General features: G+C 29.4%; 1 protein-coding gene across 3 annotated transcripts in view; it reads left to right on the top strand.

Moving 5' to 3' along the window:
- The window catches only part of LOC129956472 (uncharacterized protein DDB_G0284459-like), a 212518-nt gene that overhangs the window by 92000 nt on the left and 98284 nt on the right, over window positions 1-22234 (top strand). The window contains exon 1 of one of the 3 annotated variants that reach the window (XM_056068409.1): window positions 8986-9133. The exons of the other annotated variants lie outside the window; for them this stretch is intronic. The gene's annotated coding sequence lies outside the window, so the exon portion shown is untranslated. Of the gene's footprint in view, window positions 1-8985; window positions 9134-22234 lie in introns of those variants that run through there. 3 annotated transcript variants of the gene reach the window in all.

Genomic DNA, 22234 nt, shown 5'->3' with positions numbered 1-22234 from the left:
TTAACAGTTCCAACATTGCTCATGAGAACTATAATAATAATAAAAAAAAATATGAGATGAAAGTGTAATTGTTTTTTGAACAGGATATCAGTTCCAACTTAAGTTTTGTTTACAATTGTAATTTATATTTGACATTTGTAAGCCTGATTTCATTTACAGGGCATTTCATATATCATTATATAAAATTTCGTATATCAAAAGAGATCCTAAAATTTTATAATGAAAAAAAGTATTGTTCTTCCATATAAAGTAAGTTTAAATAGCTTCAAATATTAGTATTTTAGCATTTCCTTCAAATATAAACAGTTTAATACGCTTAATATTTACGCTTTAATACTAACGAAATCTTGTGCATAAACGTCATTAATTTGTGGAAAAATGATTAATGCCTGCAAAAACTTTCTAAATATGGTGACGTATGATAACCGATGCATATCATAGGAGAATTGTGTAGATCGCAATAGCAAGTTTTGATTCTAAGATTCGAATTCTTCCAAATGTAATCATAAAGTAGAAGTAATTTGTTCTTCTATTGCTATAATAAGGTGCATCTAGCGTAACACATTATGTAATTTTTTGGATCATGTGCAATGAATTCCAGATGCTAGATCATTCAGTTAAGCCTTCACATTATATAGATTATTAGCAGTTTCGCAATCTTGGTAAATGTTCCTTTAATATGTAAGACAGAAGCGAGTTTAATATTGCATATATACAATCGAACTATTGCTCAGAGGCAAGGCAACAAAATTCTTATCCATGGCTCAATTCTTTTTTTTCTGTTCATAAGTCAGTAGAAACAAACTTATTATGAGCAGTACAATCACTTCAATTGCTATAAACAATACAATTAGGGAAATATTTTCAATGATTCAATTTAAATTTTATTATACTCCAAGTTATAAGTATTTTCTTTATCTTTAACCCCTTAACTGTTTTATTTTCATTACTATCTAATAAGATGACACTTTCTATTATGGGAATATTTTCTTATTTTGATTCAACTCGAAATCCATTGAATACTTGACTTATCGATGTATTCGAAGTAATTTTAATATTGAATTATAATCCTTATGAATGATTTATTTTTTTGCTTACAACTATCAAAATTCGATAAATCGATGCACGTATGGCACTCGGGCAAAACAGTTAAGCGGTTAAGACATAAAACTTTTTTTCTGCGGAAACATGTTGCTTCAGTGAATCAGTGCTTCGGTGATTATATAGAATGATATTCTTGCTTAAAAGACTGCAATAAAAATTTCTTCAATTAGGTTGTTTTGTATCAAATAAGTAATCATTTCTCTTTTATACAAGTTTTGTTTTTAACATCACTGATAACTATGATTATATATGGCTTTTAATCATTCTTATATCATTTAATTTTCAAATAGTTTCCACATTCATTTTTAAAAACGTATAATCCAAAAAAATTATCTTTTAAGCATCATGTTTCTACATAAATTATTTGTTTGTCCGGCCTTTAAAGATACTTTATAATTGAATCAAGCTATTTTGAATAATGCAGCATTTTAATTCATGATAGTTTATTCTTGATAGTTTTATCTGAAAATGATCATATCGAAAATGTCGTTAACCAATTTCCCTTTGAATATGTAAGGGCAGATTAAAAAAACATAGAAATGTCTACAAATTCCATGTAGTTCACAATAATAAAATTCAGACAGAATAAATTTAAAATAATCTTTCTTGGCAAAAGCAGTAGAACAAAAAAATATGTATATTATGAAACTGAATAAGAATTCATTCCATTTTCTAAATTCGAAAACTAAATTCTTACTTTTCAACTACAACAAAAGATGAACCTGAAGACAAGACATAGCAATTTACATAAACTTTTGGCATTACTCATGTCAAAATGACAGCACATGTTGTGACTCTAGGCAAAAGAAAAGATTAGATAAAACGCTTCCCGTACAGCTTTTTGAAAGAAAGAGGCCATACGACTGTCTTTTGAATAATAGAGATCACAGTTTTTAGGTAACAGCTTTGTGTTATGTAACTTTGTATAAGCTATTGTGTTTCTTTAAAAGAACTTTTACCCTAAATTTGTGACAACGACTTCGGTTTTAATCTGTGCCCCGAGAAAACTGTGTTTTTAACTGACAGGTATCAAGTTGTTGATATTAGGGTTTTGCTTTTCCTTTCAGTAAAGTCATTACACTGACTTCTGAAGAACCTTTAGAAATGCAACGAGTTCACATTACTTTGAAAGAATGTACCAATTTTGAGTTGGTTTTTCAAAATGATAAGGGGTCACTAATTATGGCAGACTTGTAGAAAGAATTGTAGGCTCCCCTGTATAGTAGTATATTTTGCTTAGTTCGTAAAAAAATATTTTACACAATCAGACTTGTTTAAAAAATTTCAGACACATTTTATGACAACAGCAAAAAAATATTAACGCTACATTCATTATTTTTTTAAAAATAAAACGGTGTCTTTAATTTTATTTGTTGCATGAGAGATTATTCTAGATGTAAACCTTAATATAGAATAAAAATATTTTGGTTGATAGAAAGTATTTATCGTTTGCGAAAGAAATAATTTCATTTGGAAAAATCTGAATTTCGAGAGATTAGTATCTCATTGATATCAGCTATCGATAATGTATATAACGGTAAAATGAGTGCATAAAAATGTGCTTATGTATATATGTGCTTACATATGTAACTTAACTAAGTATGTATGCATGTATGTACTTAGCACTAAGCGAATATAGAAACGCTTGTACATGTATGTACTTTATGTTGTATATATATATATATATATGTTTGGTATATATGAACTTAAATTGTTACATCCATATGCTTATATAAGTGATACATTTGTATATTTATTTAGTTACATTCCTATTATGTTCTTACATAATAATTTACATGCACATGCAAATGCATATTACCTACATTGCATAGATAAACATGTACGTATGATCATTTATATGTGCTTGGTAAATTACATCAGGTACATAAAGATCTTATAGCGTTACACTCTTAAATGTGCACATATATTTGTACATAAGTACACACATTTATATGTATTCAGTACGTTGTATTAATAGGTATGTATTATGAACCATATAAAATGAAAGTACATGTGTATGTAGTAAGTTACATATATACATGCATACATACATAGTTATGGAATATACAAGGTATGTATGAAAGTATATATACACAAGATTCATGGGTATGTATGAAAGTATATTTGTATAAAATTACGTTTATTTCATGCGTAAATTAAAAGATAGATTTGCATGTTCGTATGTATGTGTATGTATATATGTGTGTAGTGGTACCGTACGTTTTATATACAAGTATGTACATTGCAGTAAATACATGTGTATGTATGTCCGCATATTCTTAATCTAAGTGCTTGTCGCTAAGTGCTTAATCTAAGTGCTTATTTCAATCAGTAATTTCAAAACTCAATGCTATCTATCCAAGTTTAAGAAAAACTAATTAAGATTAATATAGATTTTTGGTCTTTAATTTCAGAATTCCTTTAGTTACATAAATGTATTTTTCCACCATAAGTTGAGTTAATAAAGTTTGTTATATCATTTATTGTTTATGCTATTACAAGGATCTATTCATTTTGAAACTACTAAAGGGTGTCCCAAAATTCACGCAAGATTTCAATTTGCCACCATGCATGCAGTAAAGTGTTGGCAACCCTATTAAAAATCGTTTGACAGCTGATAATTTAGGGTTAGTAAAAATTGAGTTTTACACGATAGAACAAGGTGTTTCCATTGTTGAATAATAATTGAAATTCATTGTTGAAAATTGATTTCATTGTTAAAAAATATGAAAGTCTTGCAGCCTTAGTTCGAAAATTTGAAAATTAACCCCTCCGGATCGTCTGATTTACACCATTAGATTTCTTTTTATGGAATTATTTGAAATCAAAGATCTATGCCAACGTGCTCATAAGTACAAGTGCATTGAAGGAGGAAATTCAACGTTAAATCAACGAAATTCAGCCACATTTATACAAAATGGTCATGGAAAATTTCGACAAGAGTTCTATGTGCCAACAAAGCCTTCGAGGCCATTTGCCCTATGTATTATTCCATACATAACTCTCTCCTGTGTACTTTATGATTCAATAAAAATATAATAATTTAAACGGAAAAAACTGTTTTTTTTTTCTTTTTCATTTAATTCAAATCTTACGTTAACACGTTGTTCTATCATGTACCGCTCCATTTTTACTAACCCTAAAGTCAAATAGATAGTTATTTTAATAGGGTTTAAACACTTTATTGCACGAATGGTGGCAAATTGAAAACTTGTGTTAATCTTATGAAATCTTGCGATTAGTTGAAATCTTGTGGGACACCTTTTATTTATAACAAAATTCTATTTTAGATAATAAGAACATGTATTATTAAAACTTTTTAAAATATGGTAAAGATGTAAACCAGAAAATATTTTTCTTTTCCAATATCATTACTTCCAAAAACAATAATGAATACTCTCAACGTATCCTCATTTTCTTACTTGAAGCATACATCAGGATGAAATTCCACGGTCTGTTAGTTATGTTTAATTAAATAACCCAGACATTAAAAATAAAGAAATTAACCAGAGTCCGAAATAGCCAAAGCAAGCAAACTTCACAGTCACTTGAAATCCATCCTATTAACTCTACAGCAGAACTGATTGAATATAAATTTCGTTTTATGGATTTGGTCTACATTTCGCGAAGTCTCGGCGTAAAATGATCAGTTTCGTCTTCCTCACCAGAGGATGAAATTCTGTTTTAAAATTGCATTTAGCGCAGGAAAGCTCTGTTTGGAATGCGAAGGATTCTGAGCGTAAACTTGGCAAATAGTGCAGAACGGCTGAAGATTGAGAAAGGGCGTTTGCTTCTTGGCACTTTTTATTTTTCTTTTTACATTCGTTGTCTTACGTGGGCGATCAAGAAATTCTGGGAAATCCACTTTCCCAGTGACAGGCGTTTTGTTTGAGCCAATTATTTCAATCCAATTCTTAATGTCATAAGCATCCTAAAAAATATGTGCGGAGGCGATCATAATGGAAAGTCACGTTTGATGATAGCAGGTCAATTTGAAAATTCTGGTAGCACTGTAATGACACATATTTGGTGCGGTATTTGTTATGTAATCACTCGCTGTTGATACTTGTTTAAACTTTTAACAAATCAAAAGAAAATTTACAACAAATAACAGCTCAATCCTATAAGAAATGTCACTCCAATGCCATTTAACATTCAAATGTTCTAAATTTTATACTGTGTTCAGACGTGATGTACTTGTTTCATCTTGCACCATGTGCAATTAAGCTAGTCTGGCTCTTTTGATGGGTAGCACCTAAGCACAGAAATGGAGAATAAGGCAAAAATCCATAAGTTTATAATAAACATAGTGAATGAAGGATTTTACTTATCTTTTGAGGCATCAACTTTTTTGGTTCTATGGAGCACATGTGATAAAACTTTTTTCAAGACCTACAAAATAAACATTCAAGTGAAAAATATAAACTCATATGATATCTATACTCAGTTCAGTGTGTGTGTGTGTTGGCGCTCTACAGGCCAGATCGTTCGACCTACAGCTACTATATTTGGCACATACATACCTTGGAGGTCGGGAATATGCACCTGGGGTCCCTTTTTTGAATTTTTAATTAGAATTTTAATTATTAATTCAAAACTAACTTTCCCGCCAAAAAATCTTTCCATTTTCCCATCTCCAAATGAGTAGGGCTTCAGTTTTCCCCCCACGGTAACGAGGATAGGTTTAACACATTTTCGGCGGATTATTTCAAACGATTCCGTTTATTTTCTTAGTGTTTGTTGCATTTAAAACTAAACATTGTTAATTAATCGATCTTTCAGATTCATTCTGAAGTACTTTTGAATTAAAATGAAACAGAATAAAGGATAGTAAAAATTTCTAATATGCGTAGCGTTACCCCAACTGGTGTAGAAAATTCACGCATTTGCGTTACCATAATTGGCGTTGAAAATTCACGCATGTGCATTGTGTTCTGATTGTTGACAAATCTATTTTCAACGGATACGGACTTGGTTTTGAAGGCTTAACGCGTTTCCAACCGATTATTCCAAGCCACTCTGTTTATTTTCTTAGAGTTTGATGCATTTTAAACTAAACGTTGTTAATTAATTGATTTGTTCATGATGAATATGAGAAAATTTTGTAGAAAACTTTTTGAGATATTACATAAATTAAGAAAGATGTTCTTTAGTGCCCATAAGGTTTAAATACTCACCGACTCTGTTTTCAGTACTCATATTGAAGAAATACTTCGTTTCAGTAAAAAATGTTCTTATATTAATTGCAATTTTACCATTTTCACTTTAATTTAAAGCATAAATTCTACGGGAGCTAACAGAAAATTAGAGAGATACATATTACGTTATGGCTGAAGGCCTTTATAACATTATAAATGAATTTTATGATTATAAAAATTTGAAGCTTTAAAGTATTTTGATGAAGAAGCTATTAAAATAGGAGTTACATAAAATATTTAATTATTATAATTTTAACGAGCATTAAGATTGGCGAACAGTCTGGTCGCCAAAGGCGGCTAGTATAAAATATGGGTATCGTTTATTAGTAAATCTTGCTATATAAGTATTAAAAATATATTGTTTATGAACAAAAAAAATTGTATTGGTTAGTCGTCGTAATGCAAAAAACTCAGAAACATGTATCAAGATTTTTTAAAAACTTAATGGAATTTCTTGGATTGTTCACAAGAGACTCAATATTTAAATTGAAATTTGACATTTTCAGTTTCAATTTCAGCATTTAATTTGATTCTGTATTCATTTTTCAAAAAGTTAAATTTGAAAATGCACAATCATCAAAAACCTACCAAATGTTTCACTGCCAGTTTGGCAATTACTGGTTAAAGTCGCCGAATATTATTAATTCAGAATGTGAATAGTGATGTGGCTTCAAAAAATGACTTTAGTCACAGAATAATAAAATTAAAGACTCTTCTTCATTTGCTAATATTTTCACATTTTTATGAGGTCTTCAAAAAGATTTCTGATCCATTGGTATTTCATTTACCATTTTCAGGAAGTGGAACTTGAACTTAATAGGAAAAGATTGTTTTGAGGCCCATAGGATTGGAAATGCTGCTATTGTCCACCGTCTGTATTATTTTATCAGTCAGCTGCAATTCTTCTACAATTGTTACTCTAGGGAATCAATCATATTAACTGCATGCTTTGTCTGATTTCAAACGATTATTATTCAAGTCATTTCCGGCAACCAGCTGTTCACCCAGGATATTAATAGCATCATTTTAGTAATGTCAACGAAATTTGATGAATTGTCACAAACGAAAATACTGTTTTAAATTATATTTGACCTCTAATCATAATGTATTCTGTTTCGTTAACTTTGCATGTAAAATAGGGAAAATTAATTCGTGAAAAATAGTGACATAATCAGTCTTGAGATTGACTGATTGACAATTTTTGTTGAGCTTGAGGAGCTGTATCAATGTTTTATTTTAGATATCTGTTGAAGAAGAGAGGCGTGAGCAGACGACAATTGATAACATAAAGATAAAAGCCTATAAATGAAGAAACAATTGGCGAAATCGGTGAAATTGTTGAGGGTAGGAAGCTGTGTAGTGATTTTTCACCATAAAAAATATTGAGTATTTTTTTCTGTGGGTTTTTCTCTCCCTTCTTATTTAGGTTTCTTTTGAAAATGGGTGGATTGGGCTTGACAGCCATTAATGATATATTTAAGAGTCAGGAGCCATCATAAGAAATATGAAATGACGACATTGGACCAATAGTTAGGTCAGGTTCTTTAGTTTCTCGAATTAATTTAACTATATTGAATTCTTAAAATTCAATGCAATACATCATTGCTTAGAAAACATTAAACTTGAAACTTTTCACCCACGAAAAGTTAATACATTTTTTTCGCACTTGGAATATTAGTTATTGCGTATTGCTATTTTGCTCGTTAGCATACCATTTCATTCACATATTGCAATGCATTCATATAATATATATTTTTTTATCTAATTAAGATTCCTTCTTAATTTAAAATATTGTCTAATCAATTCGTTCTTTTTTCAAATCCACCAACTCTGCCTTTTTAATGAAAATCTCATAAAACTTGATAATATTTGGTCTTTGGCTATACTCTTTGAAAAATTTTAATAATCCGCCAGTATCATGTGACATTAACAAAAAAATCAATTTAAAATACGTTGCATAAAATAAAATTTTTTAGCATTTAATTAAAACGGTAAGAAATATATTTGCATTTCAGCGTTATCATATTATTTTATCCAAACATATATAGAAAATACATGGCCGATGACAAGAATTTTGTTAACCTTTAATTAAATTAGCAAGAAGTAAAGATTTTATAAGATGCTTTTATTTTACTAAATTTATTTAAATGATAATTCTATTCGAAGAACGGAATTGTCACTCTGAATGAATCAGATTTCAAATCCCATAGAGCTCTACGTTTTTCAAAGCAATCAGCATTTTATAAAAAGTTATTAGTTACCTAATTCCTATCACGATAAAAGTAATTGAAAATCTACGATCCTAATTCATCATATTTATTTTTCCTGTCATAAACATTGTACCTCCACCTCTAACATTTACACCTAGTTCCCCAAAAGAAAAATCGAGGCATCACTGCGACACAAGGAACGCCCCAAATTCCGCTACGTCACCCTCGACACAGCCGTCCACCATTTCTCTTCATCCCTACTGTGTTACAACTGTAAACACAGTAAAACTCTACATTAAACGGAGGAATTCCGAATGCCTATTTATCAAAGATGTTCTGCCGTATTTTCTGGGAAAATAATAGGAACCCATAACTTGTGTCAGAACGGCGTGATTTTGCCTACAGCGCAGGCCTTGCATCCCGAAATTTTATGTCGTCTTTCCTTTATGGACTATTGTGTGTAAATTTATCTGTGTAGAGTGTCTCTAGGACAGCTGACATTCGCTGTGTGGATGTCTGACATTTTTGCGAAAATGCGCCTCGAAGCGGTGCTAGCCGATGATGGTTTATTGATAGTATTGAGGAGACAGTCCACTACCACAGTACATCAGTGTTATTGAGGTAGGAGCTATTAAATATTGATAGTTTTCTTTTTTATTGTGTGCCTTCCATTCACGGGTAAAGTTGAGTTGTAGTGTTTGCTCATTCCAATTGGTATTTTTTCACGAAGGGAAATTTCCTATGGCTTTGTGGTTTGAGACATATCACTAAGCCTTTAGTTAAGATCAGTTAGGTAATCGTTCAACTATTCTGATCACCATCATAACAAAATTTCAGATTAAAATGCTTTAGGTTATTTTTATAAAATTATCTGGAATTCCAGCAAACTATACTTATAACATCAGATTTATTAAAAAATCTTCATATCATGGTAACAATTTAAAATATGGTTTTCCATATTTTGCTCATTTCAGTTAATCAATTTTTCTTAAATGCTGTAACATACTTTTCCTTACACATGATTGGTAGAATTTGGATCTTAATTATCTTGAATTCATTCAGGAGATATCTGTGATATAAAATTTCTAAAATATGATTATTCTTGAACTGAAACGTCATTTAACGCATTATTTTAGCATATGGCCCGTTCGTCCATCGCCATAAGCAACAAATAAGAGGACGCTGAGGACCAAAAAATATATATGTATCAAAATAATAAAACTGAAAACTAAATGTAACGATTTTTTTTCTTCGTTCGTTTTGAACAATCATAATTTTTTTCGTTTGTAAAACTTGTACCAATGAAAATAATTTAATACATCTTTAGTGGTATATATATATATACATCCATATATATATATATACATTGGCATATATATATACTTCTAGTGGTATGGTACGCGCGCGCGCGTGTGTGTGTCTGTACGGTAAGGTCAAAACGCCCTGATTTTGATTTTTATAAATTTAATTGCAGAAATTACTGCCAGAGGATAAAAATACGCAAGATAATAATGAAAAATGACCTTTTCATCCGGCATTTCAAATCCATTCGCGAAGCTTGGAAATTCTTCGAATCTCGTTATCGTAGTGAGAAAATACATCGATCCTCTCTTTAACCTTGTTTGGCTTCTGTGTCTTTTGTTCTTCCTTCCAACAGTATTTAGTGGTTCTTTTGAGATAAATCGTCTGCCGAGAAACGTAATCCCCATTCTTAAGAAGTGATGCATTCCAGTGCTTAAGCTGAGCCTTAGTATGTATTTTCAAAGTGTTTAAGCCAGTAGCGAGGTAAAAAAAAAAAAAAAAAGCTCGGAATCTCAAAAACTACTTTTTTTGAAGGAATGATCTGAAAATATAAATTATCTCAAATGAAATCAAAATTTAATCGTTTGATGTTTAAACCGTTTTCGTTTACTCTAAATTTTTTTTCTTATATTAATTTTTATTATTCATTATCTAATTAAGATTTATTTTCTTGGAAGCTTCCACGTAATCAAATTATTTATTTCAATATGATTGAATCGTTTGTTTTTTTAAGATCCTTTTTTTTCATATTTTATAAAATAATAACCTAAATTAATTAAGATTAAACACGAGAATCTAGTCTTATTAACTTAAGAATCAGCAAAATATTGTTCCAGGAAAATTATATTTAAAATATTCAGCATTCTAACGATCAGAAATCATTAGTGGAAAAATTAACAATTTCGTTATGCATAAACTCATTTGATCTAGAAATATTCCTACATAATCATGCAACAAATCTTTTAAAAAAAAGAAGTTTTAAAGTTCGATTTTTTCATTCATTAGACTTTGAATAAATCATAGTTCTTTTTTTAGTTCCTAAAATTCGATACGGATGGAATATTTCTATCATTTTGAATTTATTTTTTAAGTGCTCAGCAATTTCACAAATAATTCCTCATTGCATCGGTAAGTTCTTCGATATTTCAAAATGAGTTTATTTATTGTTGATTACAAAATAAAATACCTTCCAAAAAAATTTATTTTTTAAAGCTATAACATTTTGAATTAAAATATTTAAAAAGAAATAAAATGATTGTATTTTAGTAAACTTAAATCGTGTGAGTATTTTAAATCAATATACTCAAATGAAGATTGTAGAGAATTAGTTTAGTTGTTTAAATTACGTGATACTACTTAAAAAGACCAGTTATCAAAAATAATGTGATTCCTGTATTTGAGATGTGAGTGGCTGTTTTTATAAAATTTATATGTTCTCGTTATTTTCATTTAGCAAACGATAGTTTATGAACTAGAACCATCTTTCTATAAATAATATTTTGTTCTTTTTTTAGATGCGATTCAGTAAATTTCAACATTGTGGTAAACAAAAATTTGCATTTGGTGATAAAATATAGCTTTGGGATATAGATAAGCAAGTTAGTTAAAGGAACATAAATTAATTAAGACGAAAAACTTAACTAAATCCAAATAAATCCTTTTCTTTTAGTTAGTGTAGCCAAGGAAAAAATCATAACCTGTTAGTAATGATCTGCAAACTTTGACGGGGTTCCTTTGTTCTCAGTTTTATCGTTAGGTGTTTAAAAAAGTTTTTAGAGAAAATTCCAGTGTTTGAAATAAATTATCGTTCAATCTCTCCTTGCTTTTTTATATTTTTAAACATTCTGCTTTTTTTTAGACTATTGTTCTTTGAAGACATAGGCATATTAAATGTTGTTGTGAAACAATGCAAATATTTCAAAATTTATTTTTAAAATGATGACTGATTAAGGAAATCAATAATTTTGTTTTTTGGAAAAACATTTTCAAATACACCAAACTAGTAATTAGGCTATTAGGTAATGCCCACATGCATTGTTTCTCTTTTGAAACTAGTAATGGTAAAACTGAGTTCAACATCATTTATAACACTGCTTTATTGAATATTCTTGTTCCATTTGTTCCCATCATTCGTAATACTTGTGAGTCACTATTCCAATATGATTTTCCTCTTGATGTGATAATCCAGCACATAAAAGTATCAGAACATTCCCCTGCCCCATACACATGCACTTTATCCACTGCTAGTTCTAGTTTCCTTCTTCCTTCGTCCAGTTCAATAATGCTCACTCAAAATTGAATATCAAATAATATGTGCAATAAATCATCTGTAATGTTCATCATTTTTCGCATGTAATTTTCACTAATAATAATAGGTTTTTCCTTATAAAAGTTTTTATTTGAATAAATATTAGAAAATTATCCACGTTCTTTATTTTTTTCGAAGAGTGATCTCTAAAAAACGGAAATGAATATCCAACAAACTAAATGTATTTCTGTCCAGTCAGCAAGAAACGAAACCAAAACTTAAAAATGACCAACGGAAGAAAGAAAGAGCGCGGGGGAGGGGGAGAAAAAGAACGAAAACTGAAGGAATGATGACGAACTTTGGTATGGAAAGAGATTAAAAAGTTGGTATCAATTTGACGCTGTCCAAATCGGCTTTGGTCTAATTGCTCCTTTGATACTTCTAAATTCAAAAGGGAAAAAGGTTGCTTTTGGTCTCCAAACCAACCAATCAGTGGGAATTCATGGGCTGATGGACTGCCAGCATCGACTTTTTCTCTTGCTGGTAGCCTCATTTCATGTTTTTTCATGTACTGTCTTCTTTTTCATGTTTTTATTATTGTTCTTCATCATCGTACTTTCAAGGGGGGGAAACGTAAATAAACAATATCAAATTGTCAGAGTGAAAAGTAAACAAAGTAGATTTAAAAAAAAAGGAGAGTGCAATTTTTAAATGCAAATTTCAGGAAATACTTTAGTCTCCAACCCTAATTAATGAGGATAACTGCTTCATTTTTATGGATTTGGACCAAAATTATCAATTATCTATAGAGCTACAACTTCAATGTGAAAATCTTACTTCATTGTGTTATAAAATAGAGAGACACAATTTTAAAAATGGATTTTTTTCTTACTTTCAGATTTAAAATAAGGAAATTCATTAAAATCTCGAAACAGAATTTTTTTCAATGATTGTAATACATTTTTTCTTTATGTATCTCATATAGTTTGTTAAAAAAAAGACAGAAAATCCCGCATTATAAAAACAAATCCTGTATATAAAAAATAATAACATTGCAAACTGGACGTATCCATAAATATGTCTCTATTTCATGATAAAAAAGAAAAGGGTTCAAATTCCGTATAATGTAACGAATCCGTATTCGCATATATCCGTAGCCTCACTTCACAGCGTGCACAAGGTCACCAGAAAGTGCATATATCACTGGCGTTAATAACGATTTGTGTCGCAATTCTTGTATTTCTTGAAGGTTTACCTTGACTTTAATTTCGCATTGTGGGGGCACCGTGGATCGAAAGACATAACAAAACGCAAGAAAAAGAAGAAAAAGTATAAATGATGGGGCAGCCCTGTCATTTGGATGCTGTGTCATTGTATTCGTGTTTGTTATCAATTGGAAAAGATTCACTTCCGTGTAATATCTTGTTGATGGATTACTAAAAGATGATGGGAAATATAAGAAATGAATTCTTTTATTTCATGTATAACTTAATGGGTTTTTTAAGAAGTTCTTTCTGAATGATGATGACCCACAATTAATAGAATATCATGTTGATGAAATATCTTATTGTCATCATACGGACACTAAATCATAGCCCTATCTTTTTGGGTTAGAAATATGAATGTATAGAGAATGATTTATTTATATTATGCTATAAAAAAGAAACAACTCAAAACATGAAATTTAATGTTTCCTCTTCTAATATGTTTTTAGATAATTAATAACTAAATTTATAAATGCTTTTTGTTTAGAACTGGAAGGATTTTTTTCATCTTTTTAATGTATTACGATGGCAACGCTGGGACAGATTTCGCATGTTGAGTTAATATTCAGATATTTCTATTAAGCATATATGTTAATATATAACGGGAAATTTGTCAGCATAAGTTTTAAATTCCTATATGATATCGCTAATAGTATCTTTTTGTCACAGCACACATTTTCTACTTTTCTTATATGGGACAGTAGCAAAAGTTTTAAATTCCTATATGATATCGCTAATAGTATCTTTTTGTCACAGCACACATTTTCTACTTTTCTTATATGGGACAGTAGCAAAAGTTTTAAATTCCTACATGATATCGCTAATAGTATCTTTTTGTCACAGCACACATTTTCTACTTTTCTTATATGGGACAGTAGCAAACAGTTTATAGATTTTCCTTGCCGATTTTTGAATTTGATTCCTGGGTGCATTTGCAGAACACATACGATAATTATGTCATTGATGTCAATGCAAGTTAGCAATTATATGTTTCTGACGGTTTTTATCTTGTATACATTGCACATTATGGGCTACTTTTCTATTTACCTAAACAGCCTAAAAATAGTACAAATTTTGATGTTGTAGCAAGAGAAAGCTACCAAGTACAGAAAAACATAGCAAAAATTCAATTATTGAAGGGGTTAACAAATCGCTCTTAAACAGATCATTAAAAATTTTATTAAGTATCATTTGCAAAGTGAAGAATTTAAGAAAAATGAGAAGAATTCATGCAATGGGACTAAATTTCTAGGCAAAAAAAATTATTACATATGTCATTCGTAAATGATGTTTTTATTATTTTATTTGCTATCTTCCGGAGCACAGAAATTTGTTTTTAAATTAGGTATAAGCCTGGTAACAAAATGGGCACTGTTTTTATCTCATGAATTTATTAACTTTTTCTATAAAATATGTAAAAGGTGCAATAATTTACTGTTAAAATAGTTTCTTTGAGAAGGCTAAAAGAATGAGATAAAATTGAGGAACTTCGCTCCACGTCGATTAAAACTGAAAGATCAACAAATCCGTGTTTATATATGGAAATGAAAAAAGAATTTTACAATCTTTCCTTTCCAGGTTTATACTAATCGAATGAATGAGCAAAAACATCTTAAAACGCATATTTTAGGAAAAAAGAAAATATGCTTATCAGGTTGAGATCTGGAATTTCCATTTTTGTTAAGACTGCTGAATTTTGCTGTTGAAATTTGAAGTTGGCAAATCTTTTGAAGCCTTACAAATATTGCTGCAAGAATCAGATAGTTGTAAAAAAAAAATTCGAAAATGGTAGAAAAGAAGCCCTACAAAAGCCATAGAAATGTTAATAATAGAGGAATCTGAGCGTGTGAGTTTCTCAAGTCAAACTCTTATCTCAATCTGTCAGGCACGACAACTTAATAATACTTTTGGGCGAGATACGCGTCAGAATTGATTATTTATTTTTCAACGAAACATTTGGGAATAACTGAGTTAGAAAATGTGTTGACTGACTTTGAAGCCGGTGCATAGTTAGGATTCAATAGCAGTCTAAGAGAATTTATGGTATGGTAGTTTAAATATCTTTTGCCTCCGATTTGTAATAAGAGAAATAATTTTAAGATAAATATTAATTATGATATGGATTAATTGTAAAAGTTATTTGTCTATTTTATGATGTAGATTAATTGTAAAACTTATTTGTCTATTTTATGATAAGTTAATTGTAAAAGTTGTCTATTTTGAATTATGATAACATAAATAAGTTTTAAGTGTCTGTCCTTATTTGCATATATTTTTTATTCATTCATTAGAATTGCGGCTGATTGAAAAATCATGTTTGTAATATTAAAAAATTATATTTATTTATTTATTCCCTTTCTTATGAATTAATTTTTAATATTCCTCTAAAATTTCTTATAATTGAAATGCAGTGAAGCATAATATAACTCAATAAGAAAATTTTCAATTCCTCAATTGTTTTATCAGAATAATTAAATGAAAAGTATTCCAATACATAAATAATGAAGCTTCACCAGAATTCGCAAAAGATTTTACAAAGGTAAAAGAAACAAGAAAAAAGAAGATATCGATTTCAAAAATGTGCTGTCTTTTAATAATTTGCTTATTCACTTTTAAAAAAATGGACTTGATCTTTTCATATATTTTAAATGGATTAAAAGTGCTTTTATGAAAGATAATATATGTAATTTAAGCATATTATTTGTCTTTGTTAGTGAGAAAAAGGGTACTTTTTTTTAACTGAAATTTGCCTTTAACTTTTTTTCTCCAAAATTTACTTCATAAAATTTTTCTTGTGCCGTTTACTTTTCCAGAAAATGTTTTTAAAACTGAAAAAAAAGATGACACTCTGTTTCAAATTTTGAATAGCCTTAACCTGGTTAAATTCGACAGTTTTCATCTCTCACTTAAACCATATTTTCAAACAAAACTGGTCAGTTTACATTTCTTATTCATTTATTCCCACTCGAGATGAATGACGGCGATTGTGAGCGGACACAATGGACGCTTGTTAAGAGGAAGTGAGATAAGAGAGTGGCATCACACGGTGACCATCTCTGCCTCCCGAAGTCTCAAAGGCAATTATTCATAGAGCAGGAGAGCATTGATAAATAAATGTTTTTGACCTCACAGAAAACGCGTTTTCTTCCGTTGATGCGAGCAGATCTGCATTGCTGTCACATCTTGTGGCGCGATGGAATTGAAACTGTGCATGGAATGAAGTCTGGGAATAACATAGCAAGATGCATCGTACCTGGGAATAACATAACAATCATAGATGCATTGTATGCGGTTGAAACCATCACACTGTTGTTTCCCATTTCTGCTTTGATTCTGAAATATTTAAAGAAACTATAATGTATTGGTTATTCAAGCCTTTGTATGTTTTGTTTCATATTAGTTTTATTTGCTTTCTGTTTCTTCCAAGAAAAAAGAACTTCATTTTCGAAGAATGAGAATGGCGTGGTTGCACAAAGTCCGCGTTTCCAAAGGGCCCTCGCCATTGACGGATTTCACAAATGGGAAAAGCTTTTTTTTTAAATTTATATATTTTTAGATTTCAATAATATCCGGCAATTCAGAAAAATTTTCCATCCGATATACAAAAAAAAAAAAAAAAAAAAAAAAAGTAGAAAAAAAAAGTGAGTGCTTTTATCTTTTTATACTTGCAGATATTGCACCGATTACATCTTTATAATATTCAAGTATGGATATTTATAATATTCAGGTATGGTATTCAGGATATCGAACAAGAATATAGAAATATCGTATAATATTTTGTGCTAATAGGGACAGTTCTAGCTTTAATCAAAAGGGTCATTATTTATTTTTAAAAAATAATATTTTAACTAATATTTAGAAATAAGGGTTAATAATTTCTGTTAAGAAATAATGTTGGGAACTTTTAACAGAAAAAAAAAACTGAAGATGACATTTTCAAAAGTTGCTAAGACTTAAATGTGACTTTGTAGGATTGAATGATATCAAAGTTTACCATCCAGTTTTGTCTTTCAGGATATCGATATTGATATGATATGATATGGAATATTTCAAAAGAATAAATATTTCAAAGTTTGTTTCGATTTTGAAAATTGAAGTAATCTTACCAATTACCAGCGCATCTACAGTGGTCTTCCTCAGGATAGAAAATAATAAACATCTATCTGAGATTTGGCATTTGATATCAACGATTTACCTCCTTGCTCAAATGATCAATCAGATCTGAATTTACCAAAAACTTATGATGAAAATGTTTTCAATGAATTTGCTTAAAAAACACTTAAGAATAGTCATATTTTGTAAACCCATTTTAGAAATTTGCATAAAAAATTGAATTTAATAAATTTAATAATCATTTATTTTAATTGTTAATTTTTCCAACGATTATTTGTATAATTAAATGTCTACTTTATAACTTTATAAAAATAAACTCTCTATCATTATTATGTACGGCTTTATTAAAACAATCTGAGTAATTTAATGAATATCATAAATAATCATAAGGAATTATTATTATTAATTATTATTGTTTGTATATGAAATTTGTTTCAAGACTCCTCAAATCAATTTTGCCAGATGCCCGCACCATGTTTAGAGAAGTAACAACTGAAAATGTATTATTTGGAAACTAATTGAATTGGTTAAAAAAAACCATTTTTCCACGCTCTTAACAATTATAAGGAGGTCGCATCGCTAAACTGTGAAGAACTTTCCTATTTCCTTAAATTGGGACAACTTTGCTATATTTTTCTTTTCTTTCAAACGTTTTACATATTAATGATGCATAAAATTGCTCCAAAATCATCAAACATTGTTTGCCTCTATCATTAGTTTTACATTCTGTGGAATCATTAGTTTTACATTCTGTGGAATCATTAGTTTTACATTCTGTGGAATCATTAGTTTCACATTCTACTCGATAATTATCATTAGTTTTGTATTCTATTCTATGTTTTCTAATACATTTCATTATACATTTATTTATTTAAAAAAATAAAAAAGAGCTTTAATAATGAAAAACCTTGGAAACAGAACAACTTAGCGAAGTTGCCTAAAAACCATTAAAACTTCTAAATAATATTTTTTTTTTTTTAATTATGAAGTAAAATATGCTAAAATATCTGAAACACAAAATTTTGAATGTTGAAAAAATTTACAAAATTCAAACCCTAAAAAAGTTTTGCGATTACGTATGAAAAGTAAAATTTCCCGTGATTTTTATTGTAAAGAGGATTAACTATATAAATGACATTGTTTTCTTATATTCATTAAAATTTCATAATATACTTTCGGGAAATAAAAGGTTTCTCTTCTGGTATCTCAAACTCCCTGTCTTCATATAAAATCCTATAACTGAGTGAGTTCATCTACAAAATGTTTGACAGTTTTTCTCCCCCAGAATTTTACCAAAACAAACACATTAAACATCAGTTCTGAAGAACCGCACCCATGGTTCATCCGAGTCATGTTAATCTTCAGCATTTCAACATGTTCTGCAGATGTGTCATGTAAAGAAAATCCATAGTTAGATTCATCTCTGCTATTTTGGTACATTCTTCTGATTATTCTTTCGTTTATGAGTTCCTACCACCTCTCATTTGATTTGCTGTAGAAGTGCTTTGAAGAGATCGATTTTTCCTTATCAGTTGTGAAATCATATAATCTGTCCCCTCAAAGAACCTAAGAAATCTTTTACGAAGAGCATCAAGTGGTATTCCGCACTCTGCATATATAAGGATGTACTTGTTCCAAGATCTCAGCTTCCTCATCACAACTCAACAAAATCTGACATCTAAGTTTCTTCACTTCACTCTTATAGTTAATGATTCTTCAATCGATATTGTAGTTTTCAAATGTTTTTCTATTGAGAATTTATTTATTAATACGATAAAGACAATAAATGGCATCGTTGTGTCATCATCATTTTGATACCTACAACTTCTCAATTTAATCCTTATGCATGAATCTTTGCATTTTAAATATTTAAGAAGCAAACACCGTAAACATAAGATCTCAAGCAAATATAAAATAATATGAAAATAAGATAAAATTTTAAATTGGCACTATTTTCTCATTTTTAATCATCACTGGAGTATTAGTTCAACTTTGCCAAGTTCAATTATTAAATCGAAATCTTAATATATATAAATTACGTGTCACGTTGTTTGTCCGCGATGGACTCCTAAACTACTTAACCGATTTTAATCAAATTTGCACACCGTGTGCAGTTTGATCTTACTTAAAAGATAGGATAGTTTATATCTCAATTTATAGCCGCAATATTATTTTATTGCAAATTTATTAATTAAAAACTAACTTTCCCGCCAAAAAAATCTTCATTTTCCCCCCGCCAAATGAGTAAGGCTTCAGTTTTTTTTCCCAACAGTAATGAGGCTAGGCTTAAGATTTTTCGGCTGATTATTTCAAACGATTCTGTTTATTTTCTTAATGTTTGATGCATTTAAAACTAAACATTGTTAATTAATCGGTCTTTCAGATTCATTCTGAAGTACTTTTGAATTAAAATAAAACAGAATAAAGGGAATTAAAAATTTCTAATCTGCATACCGTTACCCCAACTGGCGTAGAAAAACTCACGCATTTGCGTTACCGTAACTGGAGTTGAAAATTCACGCATGCGCATTGTGTTCTGATTGTTGACAATATTATCAACGGATGATTCTTGATTTAAATTATTTTTAGGTTAGTTTTATGCTTTTGTAATTAAATTTTATTTATGTTAGTTATATATTTTTTTGTACATGCTTATAGTTTTAAGTACATCATTTTTTAAGAAGTTTTTTTAAACCTGTTTTCGACCGATTATTTAAAATGATTCATTTTATTTTTTTAGTGTTTGATGCATTTAAAATTAAACATTGTTCATTAATAGATCTGCTTCATGATGAATCTGAGAAAATTTTGTTAACAAATTCTTGAGATAGTATTACATAAATTAAGATATATAGTCTTTAGTGCCCATACAGTTTAAACGCTCAGTGACTCTGTTTTCAGTAATCATATTATAAAAAAAAGGCTTTGTTTCAGTAAAAAATATTATTATATTAACTGCAGATTCATCCTTTCCACTTTAATTTAAAGCATAAATTCTACGGGAGCTAACAGAAACTTAGAGAGATACAGATTACGTTATGACTGAAGGCCTTCATAATATTATGAGTAAATTATATGACTATCAAAATTTGAAGTTTTAAAATATTTTGATGATGAAGTTATTAAAGTAGGAATTGCATGAAATATTTAATTATTAAAATTTTAACGAACATTAAGATTTGCGAACCGGCTGGTCGCCAAAGGCGGCTAGTATAATATAAAAATTAAATTTGAAAATGGTCCTGAAATCGAGTCATTTAAGCAAAACAAGAAGTCTTTTTTTTAATTTTAAAAGAATTTGCTATTAGAATCAATAAAGTTAGTCACAAAAACACTTGTTCGAAAAGTTGAAAATAAAAGCGTTAATTTAAACTTGCAAGCAATTTATAAGGGTTAAAAGGCTATTGTTGAATGTCCTTTTGTGTAATGAAATTGGCATATTTATTGTTTCATTCAGTAACTTAAGTTGAAAACCAAATATCATTTTTAAAAAAATCTGGTAAAATTGCCTCAGCTGCCAATGTTTAAGATATAATCGTTTAAAAACCGAACGAGCAGTAGAACAGCCATTGTGATAAATTCTGTTTTTATGAAAAATTTAATTTAAAAAATATGAAGGTTTTCAAAAGATTTGAAATAAAATAATATAAATTTTTTTATGCGTTTTATTTTTGTTACTTATTTACATAACATTAAAAAAAATAGAGTACTTATTCTGTCTAAATACTCATCACGCTGGTTGTTTGTATCAATTAATGTATGACGTATGATGGCATTTAATGCAATTTGCTTGGGTGTTCAATCTTTTTTCTATGTATTTACCTTCGGAAAATGAATAAAAATCACTTACGGCACAAAAACGAATGTTCATTTATTCTGTAGAATTAATCACGATGTGATCTATTCATACATTTTTAATGCTAAATGGAATTCAACCTTTCAAAGATAACCATAAAACAAATGGTCTATTAAAGTTTCTGAACTACTCTTTCATTTTATGAGAACAAGCTTGTTTATTTGTTCAAGTCTCATGGACCAGTTAATGCGCCCAGACAACATTTATTCTTTTAATACTGTGGTTTGACCTAGCCATTTATCTCAGTAATAATATTGACTTATCCATTTCACCATGCACTTGCTTCTGCTCAGTTGAAGTCAGCTTGAACGATTATAAATGTTACCTTTAACAGACTTCTGGAGTGCCATTTATAAATATCATTCGTGATTAGACAAAACATTTATGTGTTCTACATTAATGATATCCATCAATTTTTTTTAAAGTTAGATAAATCAAACTCTACAACTTCAATGTCTGTAAACATCCAGGATTGCCTGCTGAACTACTGCTGTTTTTATATTCAATCGAACGGTGAGGCTTCAGTGGTTTCGAGGTCAGAGCATAGAAACAAAGTATACACAATTTCTATGAATTGGATCTCAAGTAACGAGCAAATAACTAAAAGATCGGGAAAAACTATGAATTTGAACTTGCAAATGGATTGCTCCAAAGAATCAATAATTGTAATATGAACGCAATAGCAATGCCTTTTTAGGATAATTTTTATATGCTACACAATTTATATATAAACGGATCAGATACGGTAATTTTGGAATGTTTTATTTTTAAAAATACTATTTAGGGAATATTCTCTAAAATAAAAACCGCATATATTTTATTTTGTATCAGTTATCAGTAGTCAGTAAGAATCTTATCATAACCTTTTATCAAAATTCTAAGTCAGTCTTATACATTTCAGCTGCATTTCAAGACTATTGATGTTAACCCGTTAACGC

The sequence above is a fragment of the Argiope bruennichi genome, chromosome 2 (genome assembly GCF_947563725.1).
Source record: "Argiope bruennichi chromosome 2, qqArgBrue1.1, whole genome shotgun sequence".
In the NCBI taxonomy this organism is placed as follows: domain Eukaryota; kingdom Metazoa; phylum Arthropoda; class Arachnida; order Araneae; family Araneidae; genus Argiope; species Argiope bruennichi.
This window is presented reverse-complemented; position numbering and strand designations above follow the sequence as displayed.